Raw genomic sequence first — 10,156 nt, 5'->3', positions numbered from 1 at the left:
CGTCACCGTTTAAGAAGCATGAATCCAGCTGAACAGCAGCGAGGAAAGCAGTCACGGGCTCGCTTCCACGCGAATAAACGCTTCTACCGGCCGATATATTTAATACCCGTCCGGGAGAATCACAACCATGCGTGACGTTTGCTGCAGAATTACAGCACAACCATAGACAGAGGACATGGGATAGAATGTCTCCTCGGAACATCCGCAGGGAGCGTCTCCTGAAAGCTCCATAAAGTAGAACAGCGGCCCCTACTGAGCTCCGGGTGCCTTTGCAGGCACTGGGCTTGGGTGCTGTTAGGTTGTATAGCACTGCTCCTTTTACTAGATCAGGTCTGACAGTTCTGGTTTATAGGTTAAGTTACTCATTAATGTCTCTAGTGTGCCTTAGAAACATGACTTGCTTCTAAGATCCCACCTTAAAGCAGTGGCGTGAAAAATGTTTCATGTATTTAAGGTGTCATTAAGGAGAAGTGATGCATAATCTTTTAAATCTGAGTAAAATGCCCATGGCGAGATCCCACGTTTTTCTTCAAACAAGGGTTACAAATTCATAATGCCCCTAAAGCATAACTATGATGGCATTTTTGTCAGGCTGGTGCCCAAAAGGATACAGAGGTAGGTTAAAAATAGTAAAAATGGTTGTTAATAAGATAAACTGTCATTAATGTGGCTTCCCAGATTCTTGGGATCCAAGAGCGAGATGTCCTTCTTCACTATTATCTCCTGAATGATTTGCTGTCTATACCCCAACATCCAACTTCGGGTCTGGCTAGATTGAGTACTAAATGCCTTGATGTATGAGCTCATCAGCTTCTGGAGACCCGAACTGTCTCTGCCATGTCCATATGTCGTAGTAGTAGTAATAACATTATTATTAATAATAATAATATGTTACCAGCGAGCTCCAGCCAGCCATCATATGCCCTTTAACGCTATGTGGCTCCTTTCAAATTTTCATGGTGTCCACTTTGCAAACATGGGGGGGATTCTGCGGAATGCATTAGAGAAAGCAGTGTGTTTGGTGGAAACGCCGGGTGTGGATGAATTGTCGGAAGTGGGTGCTTGGTGAATTATTAATAAAGGAGTGGTTGGTGACTGAAATATTAGTAATGCGTTTCACTATTAACGAGCAGCAGTGATCTTACATTATAGGTGCGTAATTCTGGCTGATATTGTAATTAAAAAGAGTTGAATAATTACATAACGTATACCGCAGCCTTCATTCCAAGCAATATGTGTCATTTTTATTATGTTCATAAAGTGCAGCAAGATGGACATTATGTTATCCTGGCTATGAATACCGATATTCTCATTCCACCTATACCAGATATATATAAAGGTATTTTTATATAAAGAAGCACAAAAAGCAGTTGAGGGTGTTTTTGAAAGGGCTTGTGCATGGCTGGGACAACTTTCCGGTGAATAATTTCCCTTGGTTCATATCTCCATTGATATAAGGTTTTATATGGATGACCATTTTTCACCCCACAATACTTGCGGCCCTTAATGATGACCTCTTTGGCCCCTTACTAAATACTGACCATGAATTGTAATATAGAGTGGCGACTAGACCACAAGTTCACATATGCACACATATGTATTCTATAAATTATTCAGAATCCTTGGGAACAATGTTGATTTTCATCAATCTGGGACATGTGGTCACCTTATTTGGAATAGTATTTTCGCTTTCTCTTCAGATGAGCACAGGTGGCTATAAACTTCAGACACCGATCAACAGAGGAGATCCTGTGTTTTGGGCAGTTCTTCATAACTTGAGAACCCTGGTGTCACTGCATATACATCCAATCACACCTTGATTAAACAATATGCTCTCGGGACTTTTGTTATTCACCTGAATTAACGATAGCGTCTACATTTTGTCACTGGGTTGCATGGAGAGACATCTATGTTTGGTCTTATATATACCCAGGAACACGCAGGGTTTTTGACCCAATCTCAACTTCTTTGGGTGAAGGGGCAGATTTTTGGGGTCACGTACTCTGCAGCTGACTTACATGATTACATCAAGGTTTCCATGAGGATCAGTACTAGAACAAATTTGACAAGTTACCTGGCTGTTTCCTGTTAACTATGGGATGTTTTTTCTTGGCTTTTAATTATTATTTTTTTTTTTTTACAAATAATAGACAATTTTGACACTATTCTCAAAGAAAATGCCATAATGATAGAGAACGTGTGCCTTTGAAGACATCAAGAAAAGTAAAACCAAAGATATGCAAGGCGCCCATAACTAGGCCAAAGCCGGTGAAATTCATTGGTGCCAATGAGGCGTTGACTGAAATGTCTGCCCGCTGCTAATAAACAACCATCTCTAACCTCATAGAGTAATATAAGCATTTTCTTGAAACTGTTATCCTTAGGAATATTATCCATTTGGAAAAATCCTAAAATACTTCTTTTACTGGCGACCATTTGTAAAAGTTCCCTCCGAAATGTGGGAGACGCAATTGTTAGGACCACATCACCAAAGTGTAGTTTTGCAGGATTAAAGCAGTCACATTAACAAGACACATAATACATGTACATGTCTTAGGCTAGGTTTCCACTTGGGTTTTTTATGCTAAAAACGCCCATAAAAACGCCAATAGCGCCACCTGGCGTTTTTTTAGTGGAAAAACGCAGCAGCCAGATGTTAGCTGTTTTTCAATAGGAAATCGCAAAATGCCATTTCCACTTGGCGTTTTTCTGTCTGGCGTTTTTTCAGTCCTCTTTGGCGTTTTTCTGCTTTTTTGGGCTCTGTGGCAGTTTTTCAAAATCGCAGCATGTTCACACTCTGGCGTTTTTTCAAGGAAATCTTGGCGTTTTTCTCCAATAGAAGTCTATGGGAGAGAAAAAACGCCATGAAAAAGCCATGTGGGTTTATTGCCTTGGCGTTTTTTATGGCGTTTTTTTCCACAGTTACAATGCAGAGGATGGACCCAGTATCTGTGTGTCCTACGAGAAATAGGCTGAAAACAAACAGTTTCACACAAAACAAAGTCCTGGACTGGTTCATATTGAATTTTACACCATTTGGAACAAACATGCCATTACAAACAAACATACCCGACGCATCAACTGGATCCTGCGTGCCAAAAGCAACAGCAAACAATTTGCACCATCATTTGGGGCCAATCTTCCTAGAGGAGCAGACATTCGGAATAAAGCATGCCTTACAAACCACAGAAAAGAGACAAAGGGGTCTACCAAGTAAATGACATCGGGGGCAGATACTTGCCATTTATCCTAATCCCTTTTAGCTGGGTGAAACTGCTAACTTGTAAAGGCTGGAAAAACTGCCTAAGGTCAAAAAAAGCAATTTCCACAGAAAGGCTAAAACGCCAGAAAAAACTCCAGAAAAAAACGCCAAAACGCAGGAAAATGCAGTGGCAGTTTTCTTGGCGTTTTTCATCAAGAAAAAAAACGCAGGACAAAAACCCAAGTGGAAACCTAGCCTTACTGGTTTTTTTTTAACAGACCTCCCAAAAAAGACAAAAATAAAATAAATTGATAGAGACTTAAGAAATGTCTTTATTTTGAAACATACAGAAAGGTATTAAATGAGAAAGCATTGGCCATTATGTTGAGAAAGTAAAATGCTACCATCCACACTTCATTTTGTATAAAGGATAAACAAAGAAAAAAAATACTTTTGAAGAAAATGTAATGGAAATTAACGTAATGGAAAATTAAAAAAAAATAAACATTTTTTTGGTCTCAGGATAGGAGAAAGATCACAGAAAGATTCACTCCTGGGCGAGAACCTGAAGTACATCAGATGCAACATTTGGGCAAAGTAAGGAAACCGGAGGGGCTCCACCTGTTAGAATACTAGTCCTATCATTCCAAGATGCTAATTGGGGATGGCACGAACTGTATTCTAACAACTTACAGGCTGCCAGATTGCACAGCTCTTAGCACAAGTGTGAGTATACACTTCGCCCATTCAGAATGAGGTATTTTTTTGCTTATTTCTCTCCTTGTGTGTACTCTTAGTAAAATCATAGTGTTGATGGGCAAAAAATCCTAAAAGTCAAAACAGGTAAAAAAAAAAAATGTAAAAATTATACTCCTTGAATGTGAGCTAGGAATCTCCTAACATCAATGTAAATATAAGTCACGTGGCAGAGGTTAGGGGCAAAGTATAGTGGCAGAGAGGTTTTTGGAACTCCAACAATGGTAAATACTTAATAAAAGAGAATGGTTTAGCAGAATTGGTCCTAGACAGGCCTGGATGGTCCATAGAAGAAATCAGGTAGATTTCTTAAGACCTATATAGTTTGGCAACACCATGGAGTGGGAGTCTGAAGGGGAGCTGGACACTCCAGATTACTGAGTCAACAATCAGTTAGAAAGGAATCCAGTGGTACACCAGTCTAACCTTTCTCGCAGTGGAGGCTCGCTGGGGTTGGCTTTTCATAAAGCATTGAGAAGTCATGATGTTTCCACTGCCTGTAAATATATATATATATATATATATATATATATATATATATATATAGTACTATATATATATATATAGTAAATATACCAAAGGTGTTTGTCAAATTATCATTCAGTGTTGGAAATGCTGAAATCCAAGCGGGAGGGCATGGTGGAGATTCCCTGGATAATTTTCGGTCACAGTTCAGGTCTATAGAGAATTTTATATCTAGCGCACATTATATATTACAGTAAATGGCACGCAACTAGAGTATTTAAGTAATTGAGAGACAACAAGCCATATTTTAACAAAACCTACTGTATATCTAATGATTTTATGACCGGCACATCTGTACTTAGCATTTATAAATCATTTAGAAAGAAAAAAAAAACATATTAAAGGGCCACTCCAGCCCTATTTTCATTTTAAATGCATATCTGATTTAATTTTGCATGTACGAAAATACATTTTATTGCAAGTAAATTGGTGCATGTGTACTTTATTAATTAGAGTTGATAACAATACATGTCTCCTCCCCCAGCTGTCTTTACTGAATGTACAGAGCGTTCATATGTACACTTCTTGCACATGCTCATTAAGAACACTCATTCTAGCCAATGTGAATAAAACTTAATGGAAGTGGCAGCAGCCAATCACATGTATGCTATTAAAATGCTGATGCATTGCAAGCCTAAATGCAACTGGGTGATGCTCTTCCGACCAATTTTAACATGAGGGTAACCAAGCATGTGCAGAAGGTGGGCTACTTCCTTCTTATTTCCTCTTGATATATGTGTTTGATTCCTGTATCAAAATACATCATTTTCTAAACACTAAAATCTATGTAGGATTAATCAGGGGTTATGCAGCTTTACCCAATTATGCCTTTTATTTAATTTGTTGTGTTAAATGTCGACATTATCAGCTGTTCTAAGGAACATGCAAACCACATGGAAATATTGCAGATGGCGGATTGTAAGAATTTGAGTAAACAATTACACAAAGCAGGATTTTCTTATTTTCGATTATGAAAAAACAGAAGAAAAATAAGTGTATTGGATAACGCCCATAACTTTCAGTCCAATCTTCACACATTGAGCACAACAGCTGCCGCTAGGAAGTCCAGACATGTTTTTGAAATGGCTTTTGTATCATAGACCTGAGCATTGCTCTGTAGGTATTTGTTATAGCAACATATTTAAGCCATTATCAGTAATGGCCAAGGCAAACGAGTAGCTACATTGTTTTTGATGGACATTAATATGTAATGTAATGCTTTTGCTCCCATTTTCTTTTCCTTGTAGGATATACGACCCTCTAATGTTAGACTTCTTCTCAATGTCAAATACCATGCAAGTCATAGAGGAACAGCTTTATAGTTATTGACAGAGATAGTTATAGGGTGTTAGGTTTTTGGGGTTTTATAGAACTTATCATTTCTTTCCCATTTCGAGACAAAAACAGGACCTCTATTTCTTCTATAAAGAGTGGTCTTCTCCCTTATACGATTGCAGAGACAGATTAAAAGAAGCTACAGAAAGAAAGAAAAAAAAACAAGCAATTATCAAGAGACAGACAAGAAGGCAACATACAAGAAACAAGATTGAGAAAGAAAATTGGCAAAGAAAGCGTTATTATTCAAACACAGATTCATTATTTTAAAATGAGCATAAGATTTTTTTCACATAAGCATCAACAGAACATGTTAGAGGGGGAATCACTTTCCTGGGGCAGTCATTTTTGTATGGTCAGTAGGGTATCTAGAAACATAAGCTACATAGGTTTTTGTTACAGAGAAGTATAAGAGCAGGAAAACTTCAAGCGTAAAGTTTTGCATGGGTGTTACTTAGTTACTCAGATACCCGCAGTAAGTCCAGTGTTTGCTACAGCTAAATATCGCCTTTCCTAGCTGGACTTAGAACACCAAGGGCCAGCACTAGCTTGTGCTGTCATCAGAGGAGCCATACACGAAGACAGAGAGTAAAGATGCATTTTACTCTTTTTGTGCCGATCCATAGATTGTACGAGGAGGTTTGATGCAATTTCTATAGTAGATATTTACGCAGTTACGTTGTGTCACATGACGCAATTGGTGTCATACTTGGCCTCCAGGGTTCCATGTTGTGAGAGCTTCACAAACACAATTGGTTCATGGGTAGGTAATTGTGTGAAGCTTAGAAATAAATGACCGTTTGAGACTTTTTTGCATCACATTTTACATATATATTCCAGCATTACCACAGAACAATAAATAAAGGATATAAAAGTATGGTTAGAGTTCACAGACGTCCATGTTTTCACAATGTAGTGTGTGTGTGTGTGTTTTTTTTGTTAGTTTAGGCACATTGTTCCTCACAGGAATAATTTTGTAACCCACCCCTTAGTCCTTGGGATTGTATCTAAAAAAGTCACCTTTACCACCATAATGTTGGGTTTCCTAATTACACCAGGTACACATAATGAGCAGTGTTGGCCTATATTGTAAAAATTGGCCACTAACTCAAAATTCTTACTTTGTAGAATCCCATTCAATATATCTTGCACTCTAAAGCAAATTAATTGTGTCCCAGGGACAGTAGGTACATCTCAGTCATTGTGTAATATTTAACTGCATCTCTATTTTGGGACAGTGACCTCTCCATAGAATAGAACTCGAGGGAGAGGCCCTATTACTCTCCAGAGCCAGTAAGTTTGGAGGAAGTGACCAGAGCTATCTCACGTTGAAGACACCATGTAACTAGTGATTGAATACACCCTCTGTGTTAAAATATGATTTAACTGCGGTCAGAAAACACACAATATGGGTTCTTTGCTCGTTTGTACATGGCACACAAAATACAATCAACACCACAGTCCTATGATGTTATTTGTGGCATATAGCCTGGACAAAACCTTTCTGCAAAGGCAACTACTAATGATGACTTACTTAAACAAACATTTTTGTCACGGCTATGTATTGTACGTAAGACTTTTTTTGAGAATCGCTTTGATGAGTTGCAACTTGGATTATGGGCTGATTTACCACTGTAGTAACAACGCGGTAAATGGTAACAGTATTACGTTTGAAATACAAATTATGCAACCTGGGGGTTTGTCAAAAACAATTTATAATTGCAAATCAAAAGGCTCACCGTTCACCAAATCAACTTTCGGTTAATGCAACATAAAGAAGAAATATGTAGGTTTTACATTATTTTCTTAAGTCAAATGTTTTAGAAGATATTAAGTACTAGCTTATGTATAAGATGGATTCTGGCGCCAAGTTGGAAACGTGATCCTGTTGCTATAGCAACCAATGAAAATGTATTAGTATAGTAATACCTTTGTTACTTGATTAATGTTTCCGTTTTAGGACACACCTTCCAGTATCAAGTCCATGATAACAAGCGGCTTATACTCCTGTCCTAAAACTGCATTACCAAAAAGTCACTTATACCAGTGGAGTAACATGACTATCCTCGGCCAGCTAATTCCACATATAACCACATTTGGAAAAATTAAGTGTTTGTATGATGGTCAGATCGTGCAAAAACTATTTTAGTTACGGTTTTACCAAGCCATTATGGAGAGAGAGCTGAAAGTTCTGTTATAAACAAATTCAGTTTTGAGGTTTTCTTTTGTTTTTCCACATAATTCACACATTTCCGTTCATAGAGAGCACAATATACACAGAAATGGTTTATTTCATCTACTTTATTCTCAGAATCAATATCTCCACATTACATTGACTTACACAATATATCACTAAATATGCAAAATACTTGGCTGAAATAGTCACTACTTGGTCTGACAATGTAGAAAACGTTATATGCCAAAACACTTATTGTATGGATTTGAGGCGACACCAGGATGCGGTGCTTTTGGGAGGCAGAATATTACCAAAATATTACCAGTCAAAAATTCAAACAAAAAACCCAAAACACTGTTTTGTTTATCATCACAGGCCCCGATTATTATTTTTTTAATATAATATTGAAATCCTCTGGAGATAAACCAATATCATTACGCTATTCATTGAAGCCTAGGAACATGTGGAATGAAATAAATGTATACAATTTAATCACATGGCAGACACACACCTTGGGTGGGGAGTGTTATGAAATCTGGGCAAGGTAACATCACAAAGCAGCTTTAATTAACTATATGTTTTAACAAAGAGCAGCAAGGTTCTGTATTGGCGGCTAACAAATCAATGAAGCTTCCATGTACATACTTAGGCTGTGACTAACTATAAAATCGCACACGTGATGCCCTCTTTCTTAAAAAGTGCAGTTCCTCAACAACTAAATAAGACTATCTAGTATGATGAGCAAATGAACCTTAGCTGATCTGTTGCTTGATTCTTTCATATGAAGATTAAGTCACGCAAAAACTTTTTTCAGGGTGTATGGCAACGACCTATCAATGCCTGCTTATGTTTCACGTGACAAGCATTCCATGCAAAAATTATGAATGAGGTTAATTTGTACATTAAATAATTCTGAGGAGGGGGCATTTAACAGTACTCTGAATAAAGTTTCTAATGCTGGTTTTAGTTAGAAGTGTTAAATTCAGCAGAACAGGTAGAACAGAACCTTTAAGACAATAAGGTTGGGGTGCGAACTATATGCAGGTACAAAATAACATGAGTAGTCAACATGTAATGTTTTCCTGAAATTGTATGTCTCCATAAATCATGCATGTAATACATGAATGCCTATTATAGGGTCTCACCATAACCTAAACAATATCAGTTTAGTGTAACTTCACTTAAGAAGGACAAAAAGTAAGAAACAGGACAGACTTGTTTGATTATAAAAATAAGTTAACAGTTGATACCTATAGGTGGGTAATTTAAGAAGCATGGGCTCTAACACAAGGTTGTCCAAAAGAACCCAAAGTGCATTTCAGAATGACTATCCTGTAATTACCATTTAGCATTACAGAACAATAACTCATGTCATTTAGTCCTTGCTTTGCTATCAGATAATGACGCCAATAGCTTTACGGTAAGGGCGTAAGCAAATTCCAGTGCTAGAGGGCCTATGCAGTTTGCTAAGACAATGCTGGGAAGAGAATTCCAAAGCAATCCTTACCGTGAGATCACAGGAAATGGAAAAAATAATTAGCATGCACCTAGCAGAAGGTTTGATGTCAGAAGTGGCAAATATCCCATCACCCATCACCCATCACCCATCACTAATTTTTACCTTGTCCACAGGTCTAGTTTTATTGAACATTTTACAAGGGCATGCTGGGATCAGTTTCAGCCAATGTGCATTGGGCTCCATGGCAATCTTGGTATAATGCCTGCATGCTGCAATGTGAGCTGTACAGCACCCGGTAGCACTACATAAAACGTTTAATTCATGTTAATTCATGAATTACTCTCAACACCAAAAGTAGTTAATTTAGTGAAGAGATTTAACATTATGCTAAACTGAAGGTTGCATAACAAAGACGTAAAATATGTAGAGGTTCAACGTTATTTTTCAAACAGGAAACAAGCTATTTTGGCGAACTGGGTCTTTTATGCTTTGCTTACAATCCAATTCATGGCCTGGAATACAAGAATCTTGGAGGAAAAAAATGAAAGGAGAAAATTTTGGGATTTTTTTTTTTTTTTTTTAAAAGCACCATTAAATCTGCCTTATAAATACACAGAAGATGTTTTTGGATAATCTGATCAGTCTTATATACCTACAAAAAATAATCATTCTGAACACTTCAACAATGTTGGTTCATATGATC

Source organism: Sceloporus occidentalis, unplaced genomic scaffold, assembly GCF_023333645.1.
Source record: "Sceloporus occidentalis isolate IW3139 unplaced genomic scaffold, rSceOcc1.0.p SCAF_34, whole genome shotgun sequence".
In the NCBI taxonomy this organism is placed as follows: Eukaryota; Metazoa; Chordata; class Lepidosauria; order Squamata; family Phrynosomatidae; genus Sceloporus; species Sceloporus occidentalis.
Note: the sequence above shows the minus strand (reverse complement) of the source record.